Below are 26,357 nucleotides of genomic sequence, written 5' to 3' on the forward strand. Positions count from 1 at the left end.
CAATAAAATCTGCCATACAGTGATGCACAGTATAACAAATTTGTAGCTTATCAGCACAGCACTGAGCTTTAAAACCATAAGATTTAATAGTATCTCAGAATGGATGGTTATAAATAGAGATGTGCATTTATTTCTGACGGATTAGATAATTTCAACAAAACTGTCAAATTCGTCCTGTTTCAGGAGCACCCCGAAATGAAGGAAAAATTTGAATTTTGTGTCAGTGTGCACTGACACGACATTAGTGAAATATTAAAAAAAAAAAAAGAAACATGGAAAAAATGAATTTAACCAAGGAAAAACAAAGTACGAACCAATACGATATATAAAAATGACATCTCTATTTATAAATACGAAATAAAATGGGAGATAAAAAGAGTTCCCCCATCACCACCACCACCACCAAGGAATTGTGCAATTCAACTATGATAGTGAAGGTTACCCGGCCCTATTTCATAAAATAAAAGCCTTAAATCATGAGGCATCTCTGACTTCAACAATGATGGTCATGAGTCTAGCTAACGAAATCTCATGATCAACAGTGTCCAAAGCAACCATGAGATCTAACAAGATCAACAATGATGGTCATGAGTCTAGCTAACGAAATCTCATGATCAACAGTGTCCAAAGCAACTATGAGATCTAACAAGATCAGCAATGAAGGACCACTAGATCAAGGCTCAAATATAAATCATCCAGCAGCACAAGACAAGTAGTTTTGGTGTTAAAACCAACCCAAAAGATAGATTAGTGTGGAGGTAAGCAATTAAACATGGCAAGGAATCTATTTCATTGTGTGAAAACAGCATGCTCCCTTAGGGCAGGATTCATCATTCCTCACGAATCCCACGAAAAAGGGGGCAGGCCTGAAAAAGGCCACAGCTGTTCGCACCGCGGTGGTGTGATTTTTCTGGCTGCAGCCTTTCGCAGCAAATAGTGACATCGCAAAAGGTGTAACTATTCGCCGAGCTACTTCCGGCGATAATGTTCCTCACATTATCACCGGCAACGGTGCTGTGGTGGACTCCTCCCCTCCAGCTCATTTAAATCCTATTGCACGCGAAAAGGCCCTTTTCGCGTGTGGTAAACCTTTAGTAAATAACCCTCTTAGTTTTGTACGAATTGGGAGATTTGTCACAGGCCTGTAGCTATTCACCTTACTTAGATCCAGTGTGGATTGTTTCAACAGTGGTTTAATCAATGCTGACTTAAATGCAGGACAGAAGAAAATACTTTGTTAGAAAGGCATTATTAAAAACAATCAAAAAATTACTACTACTACTACTACCTCTACTTCTACTTCTACTGCTATACTTCTATAGTTCTATTTGACTTACATCATGCTTTACAAATACATATAAGAGACAGTCCCTACTTTGTAGAGCTTACAATCTAATCAAGATAAACATACAGGGTGAAAGAGACTTTGGGAATTTCAATTAAGAGAATGGTTAAAACTTAATGAGGCTCTCAGGGGTTAAGATTTAAAAGCATCCTCAGAAAGGTGGGATTTAGATTGAATTTAAATAAGGCAAGAAAGGGAGCACTAGACACCAGCACAGGAAGTGAATTCCAAGCATATGGTGCAACCAGTTGGAAAGCACAGATTTGGGAATTGGTAGTAGAAGAGAAGGGCATAGATAGGAGTGACGTGCATGAGCAGGGGTGTAGAGAGAGATAAGAGAGGAGAGGTAGTGAGGAGCTGCAGGGTGAAGACTCTTGTAAGTGAGTAAGAGGAACCTGAACTGTATATGAGAATGGGTAAGGAGCCGATGTAGTGACGTGAGGAGAGGGGATATATAGGTTTAGTTACTTTGGTGAAAGCTAAATAGTGCAACTGAATTATGGAAGAAATATAGTAAGAGAAATAGCTCACTGGGAGACCTGCGAGGAGCAGTTTGCAATAGTCTAAGTGAGAGGTGATGAGAGGATGAATAAGGGTTCTGGCAGCACGTTCAGAAGGAAAGGGACAGAATTTTGTGAAGTTATAAAGAAAGAAATGGCACATATGAGCAGTATTTTGGATATGTGTAGAGAAGAAGAGAGAGGCTCCCTGCTCCCTGCTTCAACAGCTCCCTGCTTCAACAGCTCCCTGCTTCAACAGCAGGGGAGAAGAAAAAACAACCAATAAGGGCTGTATAACATAGTCTGGGTACAACAAATAATCATGGGTGTAGCTTGCTTATTGCGGCGGTTACTACCCCTACTGCCCCTAACTAATCAAGCTAGATATTTCACTTGGATGCAGCTCCATCACTGCTCTCTACATTAATGGTGGGGGTGGAAGGGAAATAGAACCAAGCTAAGAGAAACAGATAAGTATGAGAGAAAAAATGTGTGAAGCTTGTTGGGCAGACTGGATGGGCCATTTGGTCTTCTTCTGCCGTCATTTCTATGTTTCTATGTTTCTATGAATGAGAATAGGAAGATTTCAGTGTCACCCATACAAATAGAGAAAGGAAGATGAGAAGTGTTTTGGGGGAGTGTGGAGGGAGATGAGGACCTCTTTCTTGGCCATGTTGAGTTTAAGGTGGTGGTGGAAATTCCAGACCTCAATTTCAAACGAGGAGGCTGAGATCTGGACTGGATTCCCAAGGGAATTTCTGGTATAGCGAGGTAAATTTGGGAAATGGGAATAATGTACAGAAGGTAGCACGCATTGATTGGAGTTAAAAAAATAAATTGTGACTGATCCAAAGGCTCAAACAGACAGAATAATAGTTCATAAGCCTAGACAAGAAGTCTGATGGCATATAGCCATTTTCAAAGTGAATCTTATGAACTTTCTCCTCAAAGGAAGACAGAAAAAACCTCACACATCAGTTGATAATATGAAATGGACTGAAAAGAAGAAAAGAAGAAAACTAGATCTTTGACCACTGCAAAAAGGTAAAGAGAATTACTAAGCATAGGCTTAAATTTAGCCTGATAAAATGAATATTTGACTTCCTAAATGGCTGCTTTATAAGCTCTCATGATAGTTAAATATCTTTATCTGAGTCTGATTGTGATTTTTACCAAACTCTTTTTGTTTGCTTGCTTTTACTTTCATTGGTCTAAGTTATTGATTAAACAATGGAGAAAATGGATCATGTCACAAAGCACGTAGCTTCTCAAGAGCAAGTTTACCAAATTCCGAAGCCAGAAAACAATTCCAATAACCAACAAAGTCATCCGGAATTCCCTACTGGATGAGGGTAAAAAGAGGTATACTGAGGAATAATGTAATGCATTTATTTGCAGAAATGGTGATGGATGCATGGAACAGCCTCTCAATGAAGGCAGTGGAGACAAGGACAGTGTCTGAATTCAAGAAAGCATGGGGCAAGCGTTACGAATCTCTGTGGGAGTTCTAGGGATTGTACAACTGAGCAATCACGGGGATGAGCAGACTAGATAAGCTGTAGGGTCTTTTTCTGCTGTCATGTTTCTATGTTTCTTGCAAAGGATTCTAAATTACTAGCAAAAGACTGAAAAAAAATCTAATGAATAAATCTCTGAAGCTTACTAGAATATGAACGAAAGAAGAAGCACCCTGTACAGTAAATTTAATTAAATTATGATCAGACCAACAATATCAGAGGCAGAAATAGAAATGTCCTCAGCAACAAGATAAAAAATCTAATCAAGAATATGACCAGCTTTATACATAGCAGAACTAACAAACTGTCTCAACACCAAAGCAAAAAATGCTGATAATATTTCAGAGGTCCTACCAGGCTCAGATACGCTGACATGAACATTGAAGTCTCCAAGAACAATAGATTTAGGGGACTTCTTTAGATAATTAACTACCGGTTCCACACACGCTAGGAGAATTTGGAGAGAAATATACTAGGCAAGACAAAAACTTGAGGAGGAAACAATTTCCAATAAAATCAGATCAATATCCTCAATAACCTGAGTCTCTTTGGCTTATGGGCTCTAAAGTGTTCCCTAAAAATGTCACTTACTACCCCAACTCTTTTTCCTACTCTGGCTTGATAACTAAAAGAATAATCAGGTGGGAAAGTATGGGCTACAAGTGATTCATCTGCCTCCTCCTACCAGGATTCATTTATAAAGAAAATATCAAAAGAATAATCAACAATTTCAACATGTGCAAGTGAAAGCATGGCCTTAATTGCCTGTAAATTAGTTAACATAACCTGTAAGTTAGCCCAAGTAAACCTTCCTACCTCTAATTTTTCTGAAATGGGAAAAATTAGATTTTGAAAGTAACAGCTTTGAGACTTCAAGGAGCTCAATAAAGAAGCACCCTAAAAGGAAATGGACCTCAGAAGAAACTGAAAGTTCTGAACATTCAGGGCCAATCCAAGGACAAATGGCAGTTGAGTTTCAAAATTAATATTTAGAGCTTATGGACCTGATGTTCAAAAACATTTACACACTTAAAGCTGGGTTTTACATATATAAATGCACTTTATCCATGTAACAGGGCTTTTGAAAATTGCTACAGTATATGCCATTGAATTATCCATAGGTTGTATACATGTAAGTGAACTTTAGGCACATAAATGGCTTTTTAAAATTGCTATGATAATATGTTACATTTGCATGTGTAACCCTTTTGAAAATTACCTCCAAAGAACTTAGCCCTCTATGACTCATTTGTTTTCTACTCAAAGTGCTTATTTCAAAAATATCATATCTGCTCTTCCCCACCATCCCTCATTCCAGCATGTGGTATTATTTTTGTTCATGTAATTTTGCTTTACCTTTTTTACAGAGATTATCAAGTGTAGCAGTGGGTTCCCTTGGTTATTTTATTCTATTTATTTTGGTTTGTTCATGTGTGTTACTGTTTTTTTATGCCGTTGTGCTTTTGATTGCACTCTTCACAAGTTGTTTGTTTTTGTTTGACATGTTTTAAGATATGGAAATTTTAGTTTTCTCTTTTCATTTGCACTTTTTCCTTTAATTTTATGTATTTACTTTGATAAAGATGCCAATATTCAGTGTCAATTAATCAGATAAGTTCATCAATTAGAAGGGTAAATACTAAGGGGGCAACATTCAGCCACTGAGCAGCATGGCTAGTTAGCTGAATAAACATATCTAGTCACTCATTTTAGAATAGCCCTGCAGCCCAACCAGAGTTAGCCTGATAGGTTGACTGGCTAACTCCAAATATCAGAATTAGCCAGTTAATTTATCTGGCTCACTCCATTCCTTCCCAGAATGCCTCCTGCCCACCCCCAGAACAACCCCAGATTTATCTGGCTACATTCTAGAATTTAGCTGGATAAGCACTGAATACATCCGAGTTAGCCATGTAGATAGATAAAGTTTTCGTTATCCATCTAACTGACCTTTGAATATCGACCTCCCTATAATTTGTCTGTCTAAGTGGTGGGAGAGGAATGGTTATAACAGGGAGGAGTTGAATTAGCTGGATAAGTTATCTAGCTAGCTCCAATATTCATAGATAGCTGAAAACTTATCTAGCTAACTGTGATTGGCCCATACACCTGTTCTAAATTAGGCCATATAAACTTATCTGGCTAATTTTAAGATAACTGGATATATTCAGCAGTGCAGTAACACTGCTGAATGTATAGACTAAGGCCTAGATTCATCAATTTGCTATAAATTTTGCATGAATAATGTCCATGATAAAAAAGAGGTGTGGTGAGGGTAATTTTTTTTAGATACTGCAACATGCAGTATTTTAGAGTTTGCATAGGTATTTTACCACAATGCACATTATGGGGTAGATTTTTAAAGTTATGTGCGGGTGTAGATTTGTTCACGCAACCCAGCACGAACAAATCTATGCCCGATTTTATAACATTTGTGCACTGCTGCATGCATGTTATAAAATCCAGGGTCAGCACGCTCAGGGGGGTGCACAATTGTGCAGCCTGCGCGCACTGAGCCGAGCAGTCTGCCTCCGTTCCCTCAGAGACTACTCCAAAAACAAAGCAGCCTCGGAGGGAACTTTTTTCCGCCCCCCCCCACCTTCCCCTCCCTTCCCCTATCTAACCCACTCCCCAGCCCTAACTAAATCCCCCCCCTTTGTTAAGAAAGTTACGCCTGCCTGAGGCAGGCGTAACCTGCGCGTGCCGGCGGGCTGCTGGCATGCCATTCCCCAGCCCAGGGGCTGGTTTGGAGGCCTCGGCCACACCCCCGGAATGCCCCCGGGCCAGCGCCATGCCCACGGCCCCGCCCCCAAGCAAAGCCCCGGGGTTTGCGCCGGCGCACAAGTCCCCCTGCGTGCGTAAATCCATCTGGATTTATGCGCACAGGGCTTTTAAAATCTGCCCCTATATTTATTGTACCCTGAGATACTTTCCCATTGCAGGCTGTGTACTGCCTAGACAGGCCTTTCCAAGTGGGGTGAGGGAGGGGAAGGGGGACTCTTGGTAATGTATGCATATAAGTAAACTATAGATACCACTGTAGAAGGGCAACTAATAACTCGAGATGAGGTTTTGGTGGTGGTCTAGGATTTGGGAGCAATTTTTACATGCTTAATCAGAGGTACGAAAAGCACATTACAAATCAGTGAAACATTGTTGTGATTTGGAGTCAGGAAAGGTACACAAAGATGAGATTTGTACATTGTTCTCTCAATCTAGTTTTATGCACTCTCTACCTGGCTGCTATCAAGCTAGGATGAGAGTATATTGTACAAATCTCACCTTTGTGTACCTTTCCTCACTCCAAATCACATAAAATCTTCACTGCCATGTACTGTGCTGCTTGTACCTCTGATTGTGCATGTAAAACTGCCCTCCAAACCCTAGACCACCATCAAAGCCTCACCTCAAGTTAATAGTTGACCCTCCTACAGTGGTATAAAAAATTGACTAATAGGTATGCCACCCTAAATTCTCTCTCTCTCATAAATATCCCAGATCCTGGTACAGGCATAATGCCAGGAAGAAAGGTGTAGTTATTTCTGGTGTTAAAACATTAATTATGTCACATACAACATTAAACACCCCTCATTTTCATAAACTCCTCCACTTTGACTAAATTTGCATATATATCTTGCAGTGCGAAAAATAGCGCCTGTGTTATGACGGGCATTAAGGCCCTAATGCATTTTGATGAAGGACTCTGTAAGTTAGCCAGACACGTTTATGTGGCTCCTTGCTGAGCTTCACAGTGGCTGAATATGGACCTCACTGTTTTCATCAATCATTATTATATGTTTAGGCTGCATTATGTATATTTTGAACATTAAAAAAAAAAACTACACATAAAATTAATAAAATGAAAAGGGGCATTGTGACTAGTTACATTTTATAATCAATTCCAGTGCCTTCTACTCCCATACATTGGTTTGTATGCTAGTGTCAGTGGTGTCCCTAAAACACCAAGGTCTGTGACGTTGGCAGATCAGCAGAATCATCGCGCACACTGCTATCTGAATCCTAGAGACATTTTCCCCAATGCCTCTGTGTTGTCTCAAGCAGCATTCTCCCTTATATAAATTTCACTGACACAGGAGCATGAATATAATTTGCTCTAAAATGGAAGTTGTTAATTTACTCTTCCCTGTCAAAACCATCTTTATCCTCCCATTTGCTATGTTTGCTTCTTCCTGTTTTTAAAATAAATAATAAACATACTGGAATAGTACTTAACAGGATATGTATTAGCAATTGTAAAAGATCTGCTTAAAACATAATCAACCAATTGAAATAAACTCAATGTCCAGTGAAATGTCATTTTTCCTTCCACTCAACTCCCCTTCAGTCCTCTTTGCCTCTACCTTCCAAGGATGTGGATACTCTAAAGTAGTTTTCCTAGGTAAGCTTAAGCAGTAGAGTTCATTCTTTCTTCAATAGCAGGCTCAATAACACAGCAAAGAAAAGAAAATAAGATAATGTCTCATTGTCTCTTCCAGTGCTATCTGCAGATAAAAACACTTTTTTGAAATATGAGATTGACAGACAGGTGGTCTTTTTCTAACAGCAGATGGAGGAAAAAATATTGCATAGCAACTCATTTTAAAATTGATTGGTTTTACATTTTAAAAAAATCTTACCTCTTTGTACTGTGCGATAACAGCAAAACTGTTTCCTGCAAACTCATATAGTTTTGACACTTCACAGTCAAGCAAAACAGCTGCCATCTAGGATAGGCTGCTTGAAAAAGTCTAAAACACAGATATGTTACAGTCTAAAACACAGATTGCTTGTTGTTAAAAATTGTCATCCCTCCCGACGCAGCTGAACTGGCGAAATACGGGGTCCATGTTGGGGGATTTGCTTCATAACACTGTGTTTGACAATGTGGAGTTGCCATATCTGAGAATAAACAAATAAATATCCTATGAATCTCGACCAATAAGAGTTTATTTGCACTTGTCGTGTTTACACTAATCGTGTTGAGTGCAGCATTAGCTCCAGTGTGGACATTGGTGTGAGTGATGCAGCCATACTCTAATTGCCTCAGGAGATTTGAGATATGGTTGTGTTAGGAAAGTGGACCCTTGAGCCAAGGCAAGGTCATTGCTACCCCCAGGGGGTGGCCCCTGGAGGTCCTCGTCGTCAGTGAGGCGGTAATGAGGACGAAGGCCCAACAGGAGCTTCAACTATACAGCTCTCGTTCCCCACAGGTTGAGACCTTGGGTACTGGGGCCGGCATGATTTAGGTGCGAGCCTTCCTGGTGAAGCCAGTGGGTGAGGAGAGGTGGCATCAGGGAGGTCCAGGTGATGAGGCCAGTGGCAAACAAGCAAAGTAAGGCGGTAGGTAGGAGGCAGGGCAGGCAGAGTTCAAGCAGAGTCAAGTACCAGGCAAGGAGTTGGGTCAGGCAGAGTTGAAGCAGAATCAAGTACCTGCAAGGAGTCAGAACCGAGAAGCAATCCAGGGGGCAAGGAGCAGGGCAGGAACCGTAGGCAGGAAAAGGAATGCTGGAACTGAAGATCAGGAGTGAAGAAAGGGGGGGCAGGAACAAAGGAACCAGGAATGCAGACAACTCATACTCTTCAGAAGAGCAGGACCCATTGCTAAGGCAAATTGAGAGTGGAAAGACAGGGTTTAAATACCCAGCTAACCTGATGTCATTGGCCCGGGCCGTGGGGAACTTTCCCTCTGCTGGCCCTTTAAATCCTGTGACTCAGTGGGGATGACCACGAGGAGCAGGAGTTGGCGGCATTTGGGAAGCTGTAAGAGCAGGCCGCAAGCGGAGTCTGCAGCCGGAGCGATGGCCAAGCCGAGCTTCCTGCTGGTGCAAATGAGGAGACCCAGTCGCGGGCCAGCACAGCCAGTCCTAAAAGTATCCCCCCTCTTAGAAGGCCTGGGTTTAGCAAGATGTGAGGTGTGAAACTGAGGGAGAAGAAGCTTATTAAGTATGTTGGAGGCAGGCATGTTTTCCTCAGGGCCGAAGCCCTCCCATGTGATTAGGTATTCCCATCTCCTGTGATGGCATCGTATGCCCAGAATTTTTTTTACCCGGTAGATCTCCTCTTCTGCTGTTAGGTCTTGGGGTTCCATGATCTCCTGGCATGGCCAGGAAGACACCAGGGGCTTAAAGAGGGAGACGTGGAACGTGTTATATAGCCTTAACGAGGAGGGTAGCTTTATGTGGTACGTAACCGGCTGATATACTCTGTGATGGAGAAGGGGCCAATGAACTGGGAGGCCAGTCTCATCTAAAGGACTCAGAGCCGCATGTGGTGAGTTCTGAGCCATACCCAGCCTCTAGGTTTGAAGAGAGGCGTGAGCCAGTGAGATGTGAATCGTGTGATCGATCGTCTTAACGATCGATTTTGGCTTTGGGGGGGGGGGGGGGGGAGGGAATCTGATCGTTGCGGTTTTGTTTTTTTTAAATCGTTTAAATCGTAAGTCGGGGGAGGGCGGGAAAACCGGCACACTAAAACAACCCTAAAACCCACCCCGACCCTTTAAAATAAATCCCCCACCCTCCCGAACCCCCCCAAAATGTTTTAAATTACCTGGGGTCCAGCGGGGGGGCCCCGGTATGATCTTCCACTCTCGGGCCACAGCTGCGTTAATAGAAATGGCGCCGGTGCCATTTTGGTTCCTGTCCCCCGACGTCACGAGCACAGGAGATCACTCCCGGACCCCCGCTGGACCCCCAGGGACTTTTGGCCAGCTTGGGGGGGGCCTCCTGACCCCCACAAGACTTGCCAAAAGTCCAGCGGGGGTCGGGAGAGACCTCCTGCACTCGTTGCCGTATTGCAAAATGGCGCCGGCCGTATGGCCATGAGGAGCAGGAGTTGGCGGCATTTGAGGCACCACAAGAGCAGGTCACAAGCAGAGTCTGTAGCTGGGAGCAGTGGCCAAGCTGGGCTTTCTGTTGGTACAGGTGAGGGGACGCTGTCATGGGCCAGCGCAGCTGGGATTCCTAACAGGTTGTAGCTCATAGAGGATGTTGTGTGAGAAGTGCAGATGAGTCAAAGAGGGCTGCTGTTGATGAGGGCTGCTGTTGATTGGGATTATAACCCAACAACCAATGAGAACCCAAATATCATCACATCCCACAAATTATATATGAACATGAAAAATGTTTTATTAAGAATAATACATCCTAACTAAACACATAACACTATCTAGCCAATCATTCACCCTCATTCACACATTAAAAAATGTAAATAACATATAGGCAGGATTACAGACAGCATACATATGTTGTTAACATATAAATCCTATTCACAAAATAATTATGAAATACAATCTAATCTCTTTCTTTAAATATATTGCACTCTTGATTTCTCCTTAATTCTCAAACGACTGCTGTCATGATGTTAATCAAAACCTTCTCCACCGTCAAGCTGTTCGACTTTAACCACTGTCACAATTCAAATATATTTCAACGCTGTTTCCTTCTCCGTCATCCACCGCCACAATGTTATTTACTCAAAATCAATCCCCGATCAAATCTCGATCCCAACGAAGATCTCCGTTTCACCCATCTAGCGGGCTTCCTCAGGGGAAAAACTTTCTCCAACCAGACAAATCTCGTCTTACAACACCACTAGTATTATCTTTCAATAGTTGCTCATAAACATTCATCAACTGGTTGCAAAACTTCAACGTCCGGAAGTGACGATCAAACTTCCTTGAGGAAGGTCCTATTCCTCTGTCATGATGTCATGATGTTAATCAAAACCTTCATCAATACTTCCTTGAGGAAGGAAGTTTGATCGTCACTTCCGGACGTTGAAGTTTCGCGACCAGTTGATGAATGTTTATGAGCATTGATGAAGAAGATACACAGTTAAAATTTCGGATAAGCAACTATTGAAAGATAATACCGGTGGTGTTTTCTTTATGGATAAATACAGCTGTATGCTTCATGGCTGTAAAATGAATGCTGGTCTCATAGCCGCCAGCGACATTTCTACATTGTGAACCACAGAGCAGGAATCACTGGGAAACCATTCCTGCCTCTTTTTACTGCTGTGGACTTTGAACAGGTGTCATTTTAGTTCCTTTTAAAAAATATTTAATTAATGCTTATTTCAGCAAATAAATAAACTGAAATAAATATTAAACAAACCAAAAATATGAATGAAAAAGAAAAGGAAAAAAACAAACTAACATTTTTTTTTTCATGCACATCCCTACTTTTGTTTGCACATCCTGGTCGTGTCCGGGCCTGCTCACCTTGTTCCAAGCTCTGCAGGTCCCAGGCCTTCCTTCCTCGCTGCCGCAGCCAGTCAACTGCATCCCCGGCTCAGGGCAGCGGCGTCCCCGGCTGCCTCCAGCTCTTCGGCATCCCAGGCCTCGCTCCTCGCCCCACACAGGGGCTCGGCGTCCTCTGCTGCTTCGACTCCGCCCCTAGGCTCACGCACTTAGATTGCTTGGCCCTTTAAAGGGCCAAGGGCGGGAAACTACTCCACGACACATCCTGATGACGTTACTTAGCCTTAGTATATAAGCGAGGGCATGCACCCCAGTCCCTCACCTTGGTAATCGGGTAATCATCTCAGTGTGAAGCTAGTTTGCCATCTATGTTCCTGTGTTCATTGTTCCTGTGCTTGTTCCAGTGATCCTGCGTTCCAGTGTTCCTGTGCCTGTTCCAGTGTTCCTGCCTTGCTTCTGTGTTCCCGTGGTCCTCCTGTGTTCCAGCATCTGTTCCTGAGTTCCATTGTTCCTGATTCCTGTTCCTCATCTCGTTACCCAGGTTGTACCCCTCGGACTGATACCCGGTACTGACCTTGGCCTGTCTCTGACCACGCTTGGACTGATTCTTGGAACTGACCTTTGCCTGCGTTTGACTATGTTCGGATTGATACCTGGAACTGACCACTGCTTGCCTTTGACTACGCTCGGATTGATACCTGGTAGTGACCCTTGCTTTGGCTGACCATCCTCAGACAGATATCCTGGCTTTGACCCTTGCAGTCCATTCAGACACTCTTCACTACTCACCTGACCACCAGGCCCGCCTGCTTCGAGACTGTCTGTGGCCCTCTTTGAGCTGGACCACTTGGCACTGCCTATCCTACCTGGAGGACCTTCAGTTTCTGCTTTGTTCGTGGTCTCCGGTACTTTCGATTCAGGTCGATTCAGCCATGCACCTCTTCTCTTGGTGGGAACACCTCTCCGTCATCTCTCTGGGAGACCCCCAGAAGCCCACCTAAATCCAGGCAGTCCGGGAATCCAAGGGCTCAACCCGGGGAGTCCCCGGATGGTTACTGGTGAAGTTCCTGTCACACTCTGTCTCCTTGTGTGCTCTGCCTCCTGGCAGCAGGCGCCCTCTGGGATCCCTCAGAGGGCCATACCAATCCTGCGCCAGGCCAAGGGTCAACCTCCAGCCCAACAATTTTTAGAGTTAGGGTGGTTGTTGTTGTTTGGTTTGTGTCAGTACTCTTATTGTATGGCAGGTTTACCATAGGTTTGCATTACTTCATAAATGTGCCTGCCTGGTAGTACAGGAAACTTGTTTTGTTGTTAAAGAGAACAAACCAGAATTCAAATATAAATGTAGAAGTCAATATTCAAAAGGCATTTAGACAGACAACACATGTTATCCAACTAAATGGCAAACATGGCATATTCAGCCACTTAGCTGGCTACTTTCTGACAGACTCAGCCCTGGAGCACCAGAACATAAGAACATGCCATACTGGGTCAGACCAAGGGTCCATCAAGCCCAGCATCCTGTTTCCAACAGTGGCCAATCCAGGCCATAAGAACCCGGCAAGTACCCAAAACCTAAGTCTATTCCATGTTACCATTGCTAATGGCAGTGGCTATTCTCTAACGGGCAGATTTTAAAAGCCCTGCTCGCGTAAATCCGCCCGGATTTATGCGAGCAGGGCCTTGCGCGCCTATTTTCCATAGGCCGCCCGCGCACGCAGAGCCCCGGGACGCGCGTAGGTCCTGGGGTTTTTCGAAGGGGGCGTGTCGGGGGCGGGACCAGATGATGCGGCGTTTCGGGGGCGGGGCGTGGCGTTTCGGGGGTGGGACCGGGGTCATCGCGCCGGCCTAGGGGCGTGGTCCAGGCCTCCAGACCAGACCCCGGGTTGGAAGACGGCGCGCCAGCAGACTGCTGGCGCGCCGTCTTGATAAGGTTGATAAGGGGGGGGTTTAGATAGGGCCGGGGGGTGGGTTAGGTAGGGGAAGGGAGGGGAAGGTGACAGGAGGGCGAAAAGAAGTTCCCTCCGAGGCCGCTCCGATTCCATCAAGCCCAGCATCCTGTTTCCAACAGTGGCCAATCCAGGCCATAAGAACCCGGCAAGTACCCAAAAACTAAGTCTATTCCATGTTACCATTGCTAATGGCAGTGGCTATTCTCTAATGGGCAGATTTTAAAAGCCCTGCTTTTAAAACCCCCAGGACCTAAGCACATCCCGGGGCTCTGCGCGCGCTGGCAGCCTATGGAAAATAGGCGCGCCGGCGCACAAGGCCCTGCGATTTCGGAGCGGCCTTGGAGGGAACGGAGCCAGGCTGCGCGGCTCGGCGCGCGCAGTCTGCCCAAAATAGGCAGCCTTGCGCGTGCCAATCCAGGATTTTAGAGGATACTCGCGGCTATGCACGTATCTTATAAAATGCAGCGTACTTTTGTTTGCGCCTGCTGCGCAAACAAAAATACGCGATCGTGCTTTTTAAAAAAATTTACCCGTAAGTGAACTTAATAGCAGGTAATGGACTTCTCCTCCAAGAATTTATCCAATCCTTTTTTAAACACAGCTATACTAAATGCACTAACCACATCCTCTGGCAACAAATTCCAGAGTTTAATTGTGCGTTGAGTAAAATAGAACTTCCTCCGATTGGTTTTAAATGTGCCCCATGCTAACTTCATGGAGTGTCCCCTAGTCTTTCTACTATCCGAAAGAGTAAATAACCAATTCACATCTACCCATTCTAGACCTCTCATGATTTTAAACACCTCTATCATATCCCTCCTCAGCCGTCTCTTCTCCAAGCTGAAAAGTCCTAACCTCTCTAGTCTTTCCTCATAGGGGAGCTGTTCCATTGCCCTTATCATTTTGGTAGCCCTTCTCTTTACCTTCTCCATCGCAATTATATCTTTTTTGAGATGCAGCGACCAGAATTGTACACAGTATTCAAGGTGCAGTATCACCAAGGAGCGATTCAGAGGCATTATGATATTTTCCGTTTTATTCACCATTCCCTTTTTAATAATTCCCAACATTCTGTTTGCTTTTTTGACTGCCACAGCACACTGAACCGACAATTTCAATCTGTTATCCACTATGACACCTAGATCTCTTTCTTGGGTTGTAGCACCTAATATGGAACCCAACATTGTGTAACTATAGCAGGAACTGGTTAAGGAAATACCTTGCTCCCAGAACAAGCAGGGGGCATGAGTTCAGGAGGGGTTACTGGCCAGATCTTAAACAAGGAATAGGTGGGGAGTTTGTCAGGGAAGATTTACAATTTATTTACAATGGTAACAGGGTTGGTGGGTCTGGGACATGGAAACAGACATTAGAGGGTATGAGGGGTGGCACATGCAAGTTTGACAGGGTCTCATCTTTACTTAAGAGAAGGGACTGAGAGAAATGGACCATAGTCCCCTTTACATATATATATATATATATATATATATAGAGAGAGAGAGAGAGAGAGAGAGAGAGAGAGAGAGAGAGAAATACACACACACACACACATATAGCTATATGTCTCTCTCCCTCTCTCTCTATATATATACACACACATATAGCTATATGCCTATATATATATATATTAGGGATGTGAATCGTTTTTCAACGATTAAAATTATCGTCCGATAATGTTTATATCGTCTTAAATCGTTATAGAACACGATACAATAGAAATTCTAACGATTTATCGTTAAAAATCGTTAAATCGTGTTAGTGCACACTAACTCGAGTTAGTGCACACTAACTCCCCGTTAGTGCGCACTAACTCGATTTAGTGCGCACTAACTGAAAATGATACAAATAAACACTTTCCAGGTCACTGAAGGTCAGTTAGGAATGAATATGTGTTCCTATTGGCTGGCTGCCCTCTTATCTATTGATATTACCAAGGTTACCACTGAGGTGATGGTTGGGGGGATGGGAAATGGAACTGGAAACTAACGAAGACCAACAGAAAATGAAACAAAGTGTTCACACTTCCCAGGTCAGTAAAGATCACTTAGGAATGAATATGTATGTATGTATTCCTATTGGCTGGCTGTGCTCTTATCTATTGATGTTACCAATATGGTTGGGGGGATGTGAAATGGAAACAGTTGGAAGCTTGACAAAAAAAGTAATGTAATGATCAGCACTCACGTGACTAGAACTTGTTTGTTTATTATTTTTGTTAGCAGGCACCTGAAATGCTAGTGCATGTTGAATTTGCCAATCACTGTGCATTTTAGAAAGGTGGTCCTGGCTGGAACTGTACACAGTTCAAATATATGTAATTGATTGTTGGTAAGTGTATTTTTTAAGTAGCCACACTGGCACCAGTATGTTTACTTTTCCTCCTACTTAACTCACTAGCTCAGCTTTGTAAGAAGGGCTTCTCTGCTTGTGTGTTGTTTTTGTTTGGTGTGAGGAGAGCAGAAACATCAGATCTTTATTCAATCTACTACAGTCATCTCTTACAGTGCCCTATCCCTATTAATACCAGGAGTGTTGTGATCTTCCTGCACACAGTGCCCTAACCCTGATACCAGTCTGAGACAGCTCCCTCCCTGCATTACTAGTGAGAGGCTGGCTTCACAGACAGGGGGGAGCTGCCTGACCCTCACTCCTGACTTCCCCCATGTCCCAGCTAGTGAATGGTGTGTGGGTGAGGGGGGGGGGGGGGGGGGATGGTGAAGTCTGAGACAGCTCCCTCCCTGCATTACTAGTGAGAGGCTGGCTTCACAGACAGGGGGGAGCTGCCTGACCCTCACTCCTGACTTCCCCCATGTCCCAGCTAGTGAATGGTGTGTGAGTGAGGGGGGGGGGGAGGATGGTGAAGTCTGAGACAGCTCCCTCCCAGCATTACTAGTGAGAGGCTGGCTTCACAGACAGGGGGGAGCTGCCTGACCCTCACTCCTGACTTCCCCCATGTCCCAGCTAGTGAATGGTGTGTGTGGGGGGGGGGGGAGGATGGTGAAGTCTGAGACAGCTCCCTCCCTGCATTACTAGTGAGAGGCTGGCTTCACAGACAGGGGGGAGCTGCCTGACCCTCACTCCTGACTTCCCCCATGTCCCAGCTAGTGAATGGTGTGTGGGTGAGGGGGGGGGGAGGATGGTGAAGTCTGAGACAGCTCCCTCCCTGCATTACTAGTGAGAGGCTGGCTTCACAGACAGGGGGGAGCTGCCTGACCCTCACTCCTGACTTCCCCCATGTCCCAGCTAGTGAATGGTGTGTGGGTGAGGGGGGGGGGGAGGATGGTGAAGTCTGAGACAGCTCCCTCCCTGCATTACTAGTGAGAGGCTGGCTTCACAGACAGGGGGGAGCTGCCTGACCCTCACTCCTGACTTCCCCCATGTCCCAGCTAGTGAATGGTGTGTGGGTGAGGGGGGGGGGGAGGATGGTGAAGTCTGAGACAGCTCCCTCCCTGCATTACTAGTGAGAGGCTGGCTTCACAGACAGGGGGGAGCTGCCTGACCCTCACTCCTGACTTCCCCCATGTCCCAGCTAGTGAATGGTGTGTGGGTGAGGGGGGGGGGGAGGATGGTGAAGTCTGAGACAGCTCCCTCCCTGCATTACTAGTGAGAGGCTGGCTTCACAGACAGGGGGGAGCTGCCTGACCCTCACTCCTGACTTCCCCCATGTCCCAGCTAGTGAATGGTGTGTGGGTGAGGGGGGGGGGAGGATGGTGAAGTCTGAGACAGCTCCCTCCCTGCATTACTAGTGAGAGGCTGGCTTCGCAGACAGGGGGGAGCTGCCTGACCCTCACTCCTGACTTCCTCCATGTCCCAGCTAGTAAATGGTGTGTGGGTGAGGGGGGGGGGGGGAGATGGTGAAGTCTGAGACAGCTCCCTCCCTGCATTACTAGTGAGAGGCTGGCTTCACAGACAGGGGGGAGCTGCCTGACCACTCCTGACTTCCCCCATGTCCCAGCTAGTGAATGGTGTGTGGGTGAGGGGGGGGGAGGATGGTGAAGTCTGAGACAGCTCCCTCCCTGCATTACTAGTGAGAGGCTGGCTTCACAGACAGGGGGGAGCTGCCTGTCCCTCACTCCTGACTTCCCCCATGTCCCAGCTAGTGAATGGTGTGTGGGTGAGGGGGGGGGGGTGGATGGTGAAGTCTGAGACAGCTCCCTCCCTGCATTACTAGTGAGAGGCTGGCTTCACAGACAGGGGGGAGCTGCCTGACCCTCACTCCTGACTTCCTCCATGTCCCAGCTAGTGAATGGTGTGTGGGTGAGGGGGGGGGGGAGGATGGTGAAGTCTGAGACAGCCCCCTCCCTGCATTACTAGTGAGAGGCTGGCTTCGCAGACAGGGGGGAGCTGCCTGACCCTCACTCCTGACTTCCCCCATGTCCCAGCTAGTGAATGGTGTGTGGGTGAGGGGGGGGGAGGATGGTGAAGTCTGAGACAGCTCCCTCCCTGCATTACTAGTGAGAGGCTGGCTTCACAGACAGGGGGGAGCTGCCTGACCCTCACTCCTGACTTCCCCCATGTCCCAGCTAGTGAATGGTGTGTGGGTGAGGGGGGGGGGAGGATGGTGAAGTCTGAGACAGCTCCCTCCCTGTATTACTAGTGAGAGGCTGGCTTCACAGACAGGGGGGAGCTGCCTGTCCCTCACTCCTGACTTCCCCCATGTCCCAGCTAGTGAATGGTGTGTGGGTGAGGGGGGGGTGGATGGTGAAGTCTGAGACAGCTCCCTCCCTGCATTACTAGTGAGAGGCTGGCTTCACAGACAGGGGGGAGCTGCCTGACCCTCACTCCTGACTTCCCCCCATGTCCCAGCTAGTGAATGGTGTGTGGGTAAGGGGGGGGGGAGGATGGTGAAGTCTGAGACAGCTCCCTCCCTGCATTACTAGTGAGAGGCTGGCTTCACAGACAGGGGGGAGCTGCCTGACCCTCACTCTTCCGGGGTATTGTGATCTTCCTGCACACAGTGCCCTATCCCTGATACCAGGGGTGTTGTGATCTTCCTGCATGCAGTGCCCTATCCCTATTAATACCAGGAGTGTTGTGATCTTCCTGCATGCAGTGCCCTATCCCTATTAATACCAGGAGTGTTGTGATCTTCCTGCATGCAGTGCCCTATCCCTGATATCGGGATGTGCGCAAGAAGATCACAACACCCCCGGTATCAGGAATAGGGCACTGTGTGCAGGAAGATCACAACACCCCCAGTATCAGGAATAGGGCACTGTGTGCAGGAAGATCACAACACCCCTGGTATTAGGGATAGGGCACTGTGTGCAGGAAGATCACAACACTCCTGGTATTAATAGGGATAGGGCACTGTGTGCAGGAAGATCACAATACCCCTGGTATCAGGGTTAGGGCACAAGTTCTAGTCACATTGACTGATCACATTACTTGTTTTGTCAAGCTACCAACTGTTTCCATTTCCCATCCCCCATATACTGTCAGTAGGAAACTTGGTAACATGAATAAATAAGAGGGCAGCCAATAGGAATACATATTCATTCCTAAACTGACCTTAACTGACCTGAAAAGTGTCAAATTGTATCATTTTCAGTTAGTGCGCACTAACTCGAGTTAGTGCGCACTAATCGGAAAAAACGATTTTTAACGATTTTTTAACTAAAAAATCGTGCCTAAGACGATTTTCTTGCCCTGCCACACGATTTCTATCGTTAAGACGATATGGAAAACGATTCACATCCCTAATATATATATATATTTAGATAGAGAGAGAGAGAGAGAGAGACATATAGCTGTGTGTGTGTGTGTGTCTATTTCTCTCTCTCTCTCTCTCTATATATATATATATGTAAAGGGGACTGTGGTCCATTTCTCTCAGTCCCTACTTTTAAGTAAAGATGAGGCCCTGTCAAACTTGCATGTGCCACCCCTCAAACCCTCTAATGTATGTTTCCATATCCCAGACCTGCCAACCCTGCTACCAATGTAAATAAATTGTAAATCTCACCCGCCATATATTTAGGATGTGCTATTTACCTGGATATCTTTGAAATCTTTGAGTTATCCGGCTACATGAGGCTGCATAACTTCTAAATCTAACTGCCTGGCTAGATTCATCAAGGTGAGAATATTGGAACATCTTAGTAATATCCAGATTAAAAAGGATAAGGCACCATTGGTTAGTCACTGGTATAAGAAGAGGTGCGATTTAGTGTCTTGTATCAAATGACCCTGAAAAGAGGTGGTAACATTTCAAAGGTCTTGACGCAAAAGGAACAGTGATTTATATATAAATAGGGGGATTAAACCAAGGGGGATTAAACCAGGGGGATTAAACCAAGAAATAGAGTGGAACATCTTTATATGAATTGTGTAAGACAGGGAGCTCTTTGCAATATTGATGGATGGGTCTGTGTACATATGAAACGCAGAGGGTAATAGTGGATATTGGGAGATTTTGTTTGAAAGATGCTGGATATTGTAATGACGTGTATCAGATGGCGGGGTGACCGCAATATATACATGGTGAAAGAGGTTGATGAAGATGTTGGATGACGTTAAGTGGGTTGAAACGCAGTTGCGCGATTCATGCAATAGGTTTGAAATTGTTGAATGACGTAATGACGTACACTTGTTTAAAGAGTGGTAGGGCGGCCTAGGTTGTGCGCAGCCGTGGCATTTTTGTCGATAGAAGGAGAGGTACGCTAGTATTTTTAATTTCGAATGGTGAGTGTTTATGGAAACTTTTGGAATGGTAAAGTGTGATTGATTTACTGTTGTATTTTCAATTGATAGCAGTAAGAAATTTTGGGGAGATATGGACTCTCTGAATTGCTGCGGTAATATGGTTCTGTGAAATACTATGGCTCGGTAAGCGGTACAAAGTAAATCCAGGTTAGTAGATTGCTAAGAAGTGAATTAGGTACATTTTGACATTGGGTAGGTGGTAAATGGTGCCTTATTTTTGTGTTTATAGTCAAGAAGCGGTAAAATGATTGAAGAAAAGGAGGTGGCTTTAAAATAAGGAGAAATTGGAAGCGTTTAAGGTGTTTAGTAAGAGGATTGAAGGTGAGTGTGGTGACGGTAAAGACAATGACTAGGGTATCTGTTCTTTAATAGTTTTAATATATTTAAGTTTTTGAAAGTAGTGGATAAGAAATTGAATAAAGGATAAATCTATAGAGACAAATGGTGAGGATAAAAAAGGAGGTAGTGTTTTAATAATGTAATGATTTTTATTTAAGGTTCCCCAATTACATTGGATTGGCAGTGACAGTCTGTTTGGCGTTAGAGACTTCAGAGAATGTTATCTAAGAGGTTTCAAATGTGAATGTGAAGCTAATCCCCTGAAGAAATCATAAGGGTGAAACAGGAGCTTCCTGTCGGGACAACAATTGAATTGAGGCTCAGAAGAAGAAAAAGAATTCGAATTGAAAAGAGTTTCATTTAGTGTAACAAAGTATATTGGTAATTGTGTGTTTAGGGGATAACAAATGAATTGAGAATAACAGGGTATAAAAACTTCACAGGTGTGAAAAAATGATGTGATACATTGTAGTTGAAGGGATATGTTTACATTGCATTATTGTCTTTTGTAACATTGTTAAAGTGTATGTTAAGAAAAAGTGTGTTTATAATATGGTGTTTAGTTGAATGAATGAATGAATGAATGAATGAATGAGTGAGTGTACGGAATGTAGGATGTTTTATGTATGTTTTTAAATAAATGTATGGAATAAAATATGTAAAGTATTTAAAATGTGAATACGGGTATAGTGTTTGTAAATAGATTCAAACATAACCAGTTAGGCTTTTAAGTGATCTGGCTACATATAGCATCGGGGGGGGGGGGGGGGGGGTGCAGATGGACTGTTTCATTTCATAATTGATGAACCGGTATGCACTTTTTAAATTGTTGTGCAATAATGGGATACGTGTGGCATCTCAAAACCATTCGGCGCCATAAAGAAAGGACATAGAGGTACCAGAATGGGAACATTTTCAAAATATTAGTGAGGAGGGACATGCTTGCAAGTTATACAAACTGCATCCTGTGAAAATGATAAGTTGCCAGGGAGAAAGGAGAGTGGGAAGGTATAAAAAAAACCTTCCTGCTTGGGAGATAGAGTCAGGCAGGGATTAATAGGAGCCTGAAGATCTTAATTGAAGGCTTTCTTTAAAAGCAGGACCTTTGGAAAGTAAGCTCAGGGGATGTCAGGAGCAGGCAGAGGCTCAGAGCTCTGCCTGCATGCACGGAAGATTAAATACAACCTTTTCCAGTGGCTCCATTACACTCATTTTTCTATGCACCTGTGGACATTTGCTTGCAAAGTATATGCTTTCAGAAAGTCAGTAGGCTACAGTATTTCTATTTCTTCTTCACCTTTCGTTATTCATAGAAATATGGAAGAAAAGCGAGGCTTTTTTTCTAAAGAGAACCATTTGAATTACTGAAGTCTCCACCGAGTCATTTGGGGCCACTTGGGCCCATCACAGGATCCATCTGAGTACAGATCAAAATGAATAATTTACCTAAACATCTGTTTGGTGGCCATAGGTAGAATTATCTTATATGAATTAAGCTATCTGTAGAGAATAAGCAGCTCAGAAGTGTTTCCTCCTGCTGAATTCAGTTACATTATGTTTTGCTTACAAGAAAAAAGGTCCAGAGGGTAAAATATTGACTGCTGAACATCACCGTACCTGGGGAAAGTGAACCACAGACTAAACCCAATTAAATTGCCAGAGTAGCAGAGATGAGCTGGTGTGGCTGCGGCTGGAAGAGTGGTTTAGAGTAGGATTGGGACTTGTTAAAAAAAAAAAAAAAAAAGACTATGCTCTCCATGTGCTAGGTGGCATTTTATAAAGACACACACACATACATGACATTATCAGCCTGCACTAAAGGAAAATGATTTTGCGGAACGGTTCTTTTTTAATTCTGAAAGCTCTTCGTACTCCCTGCAACTCTGTCAAAGCCAGTACCTAGGAATGTGGAAAGATTGACTCTTGCCATGGATACAATGCCATCTCCGGCATGACTACCTGTGGACTAATCAGATCCAGGGAGTGTGAGTCAATTTATAACCTTGCTCGCTACTCCCAGGGGCTGGCATGTGTGTGTGTGTGTGTGTGTGTGTCTGTGGTATGTGTGTGTGTGTGTGTCTGGGAAGGTAGTTACTTAAAACATTTCCCAATACCATTGAGTTACTCATTCTATGCAGTTCTATGGTATGCGGTACACAAGGTTCAATGCATTTTTTCCCTCTAGCCTTGACTGATCTGTTTGCTCTTCATGATGTGTTCCTTCAGTCCACAAGTTACTCAGCTGTCACTGAAATTGCTCACAAGCTTTCTTCCCTCCTCTCTCTTCAGTCACTATATCACCGTTTAGTCAGGGTAGAGAGGACTGTTGGTGGCTTTCTTACTGCTTACTGAAATTATGGAGGCAGTGTTTGTTTGATATACATCCTTAAAAAGAACAGATATTAGTTGGGATTTCACTAATTTCTCTTATAATTGTCAGGTGAAATAGATTTCTAAAACAGGATTCAGCCTATTCGGCGTTTGTTTCGGTGGCATGCTGCATTGAGTTTTAAAAGCAAAACAAAAAGAGCTAAATTAAACTTTTAGAAAATTATGCTGAATATGACTCTTAAATTAATATTTATTTAAACCATAAGGGTCTGTTTCACTAAAAAAAAAAAAAAAAAAAGGTCAAAAAAGGTGAGTTTGAATCTTTATTTGGAGAAAAAAATGAGCTGATTTTCAAGAGGTATGGGCATGATTCACCTCCATGGTTTAGACTTATACTTGGTGAAAAGGAGCAGATGCTCAATTTCATTTGTAACAAAAATGAGTTGTACTGCTGCTATTCATTGTGTTTTCAAACCTGTCATCTTATATTCAGAGGTGCAAGATCAAATATATTTGCGGTGTGCAAGAGGCAGATTCCACTTCTACTCACCATTATTAGCTCTGCCCTGCCTCCAGCCATTCCGCCCAGATATGTGCATTTTATTCTTTTACCTGCAAGCATAATCCTCCTCCTTCATGCTCTCCTGATGTACCCTCCTTTTATATCCCTCCCTGCTCACTCCCTTGATCCGTTACGTTCTTTGAAAATGTTCTCCGCAATATTCTGTTATTCAACGACTAAGAAAATATGTTGATTGTTCACAAAACCCTACTGTTCCCAACTACTATGTTAACTCCATTTGATTGTAAGATAATAATTGCATATGTTGAATGATAATTGCAGATTTGTAAACCGTTATGATGGCTCTACCGAATAACGGTATATAAAACCCTACAAATAAATAACAACTACTATGTTAACTCCATTTGATTGTAAGATAATAATTGCATATGTTGAATGATAATTGCAGATTTGTAAACCGTTATGATGGCTCTACCAAATAACGGTATATAAAACCCTACAAATAAATAAATAAATAAATACAGAACAAACTTCAGTTATCATAAGCATGCATCTGCTGGTGACATATCTCGTCTTAAGGATATTGTCCCTTTGGAGAAGCTGCAGAATGTTCTAGGTAGTCAATGGAACAAAGGAGAAAACAAATCTCAAATAGAAAAGGGATATCTTAAGTCAACTGAATCACACACAAGGGTGATGTCATTTTATTTACTTATGCCTCATACTTTAAACCACTCATCTGTTAAGCTCAAGAGAGTGTATGATAAAAAAAGCACAGTGTTAGTTTAACAAACATTTCATAATATACAACAATACTAGTAGTAAAAGCCAGTCCAATGGGATTGATTGTAATGGTAGGGATTTATGGATGAGAAATGCCACTCCATGTGATTTCCAGACAGCCGGGGCAAAGAACATTTGACCCACCCAATCTTGCTAGAGCTTTAGTGATTCTAGATGAGATAAATGAGTTTATTGCAGGAAAACAGTATCTAAACAGACTGATTTAAAATGTGCAAGCATTTTCTTAAGTTTGATACAGTGGTTGAGCCCATTCACATTCAGTGTAAAAAGTTATAAATCAGGCATCATTAAATGCTGGAGAAGGTGAGGAGCAAATACACTGAGATACACATACAAGCCTGGGAAATTGAGAGTGACATGTAAATAGAAATGTACGGGGAGAGAGAAGAGAAAAATAACAGATGACTATGGGGGGAAAGCGAAGGGGTACTAACAGTGGAAAAAAAGAGAAGCAGGACACGCACATGCAAGTGCATTATTGACCCCAAAAATGGGGAGAGAAAGCCAGGATGGGGAAGATGAAGCAAGGACAGCAGCCACTCAGTCCACTCACAGACCTACAGTAAATGGTGAGAGGGAAATGAAAACCACTATTGAGTAGGGATGTGAATCGTTTTTCAACGATTAAAATTATCGTCTGCTAATGTTAATATCGTCTTAAATCGTTATAGAACACGATACAATAGAAATTCTAACGATTTATCGTTAAAAATCGTTAAATCGTGTTAGTGCGCACTAACGGGAGTTAGTGCGCACTAACTCGAGTTAGTGCGCACTAACTGAAAATGATACAAATTGACATTTTCCAGGTCACTGAAGGTCAGTTAGGAATGAATATGTATTCCTATTGGCTGGCTGCCCTCTTATCTATTGATTTTACCAAGGTTCACACTGAGGTGATGGTTGGGGGGATGGGAAATGGAACTGGAAACTCACGAACACCAACAGAAAATGATACAAATTGTTGACACTTCCCAGGTCAGTAAAGGTCACTTAGGAATGAATATGTATTCCTATTGGCTGGCTGTGCTCTTATCTATTGATGTTCCCACTGAGGTAATGGTTGGGGGGATGTGAAATGGAAACAGTTGGAAGCTTGACAAAAAAAGTAACGTGATGATCATCACTCATGTACTAGAACTTGTTTGTTTATTATTTTTGTTAGCAGGCATGTGAAATGCTAGTGCATGTTGAATTTGCCAATCACTGTGCATTTTAGAAAGGTGGTCCTGGCTGGAACTACACAGTTCAAATATATGTGGTAATTGATTGTTGGTAAGTGTATTTTTTAAGTAGCCACACTGGCCACCAGATCACGGATCATGGAGAGCTGCATCCCTGCTCCCAACCAGTCTGGGGCTGCCTGTCCCAGTCATCCATGGAGGGCTGCAGCCCTGCTCCCAGCCAGTCTGGGGCTGCCTGTCCCAGTCATCCATGCAGAGCTGTATCCCTGCTCCCAGCCAGTCTGGGGCTGTCTGTCCCTGTAATCCATGCAGAGCTGCATCCCTGCTCCCAGCCAGTCTGGGGCTGCCTGTCCCAGTAATCCATGCAGAGCTGCTTCCCTGCTCCCATCCAGTCTGGGGCTGCCTGTCCCAGTCATCCATGGAGGGCTGCAGCCCTGCTCCCAGCCAGTCTGGGGCTGCCTGTCCCTGTAATCCATGCAGCGCTGCATCCCTGCTCCCAGCCAGTCTGGGGCTGCCTGTCCCAGTAATCCATGCAGAGCTGCTTCCCTGCTCCCATCCAGTTTGGGGCTGCCTGTCCCAGTCATCCATGCAGAGCTGTATCCCTGCTCCCAGCCAGTCTGGGGCTGTCTGTCCCTGTAATCCATGCAGAGCTGCATCCCTGCTCCCAGCCAGTCTGGGGCTGCCTGTCCCAGTAATCCATGCAGAGCTGCTTCCCTGCTCCCATCCAGTCTGGGGCTGCCTGTCCCAGTCATCCATGGAGGGCTGCAGCCCTGCTCCCAGCCAGTCTGGGGCTGCCTGTCCCTGTAATTCTTGCAGAGCTGCATCCCTGCTCCCAGCCAGTCTGGGGCTGCCTGTCCCAGTAATCCATGCAGAGCTGCATCCCTGCTCCCAGCCAGTCTGGAGATCACAACACTCCTGGTATTAATAGGGATAGGGCACTGTGTGCAGGAAGAT

At 44.3% G+C, this 26,357-nt stretch overlaps 1 long non-coding RNA gene across 1 annotated transcript in view; it reads right to left on the reverse strand.

Annotated features, from left to right (window-relative positions):
* Nucleotides 1-8,147: 8,147 nt before the first annotated feature.
* LOC115100415 overlaps nucleotides 8,148-26,357 on the reverse strand; it is a 150,667-nt gene continuing 132,457 nt past the window's right edge. Inside the window, exon 3 of the long non-coding RNA XR_003859053.1 lies at nucleotides 8,148-8,261. This is a non-coding gene — a long non-coding RNA (uncharacterized LOC115100415). The remainder of the gene's footprint in view (nucleotides 8,262-26,357) is intronic.

Source organism: Rhinatrema bivittatum, chromosome 10, assembly GCF_901001135.1.
Source record: "Rhinatrema bivittatum chromosome 10, aRhiBiv1.1, whole genome shotgun sequence".
NCBI classification, from domain to species: Eukaryota; Metazoa; Chordata; class Amphibia; order Gymnophiona; family Rhinatrematidae; genus Rhinatrema; species Rhinatrema bivittatum.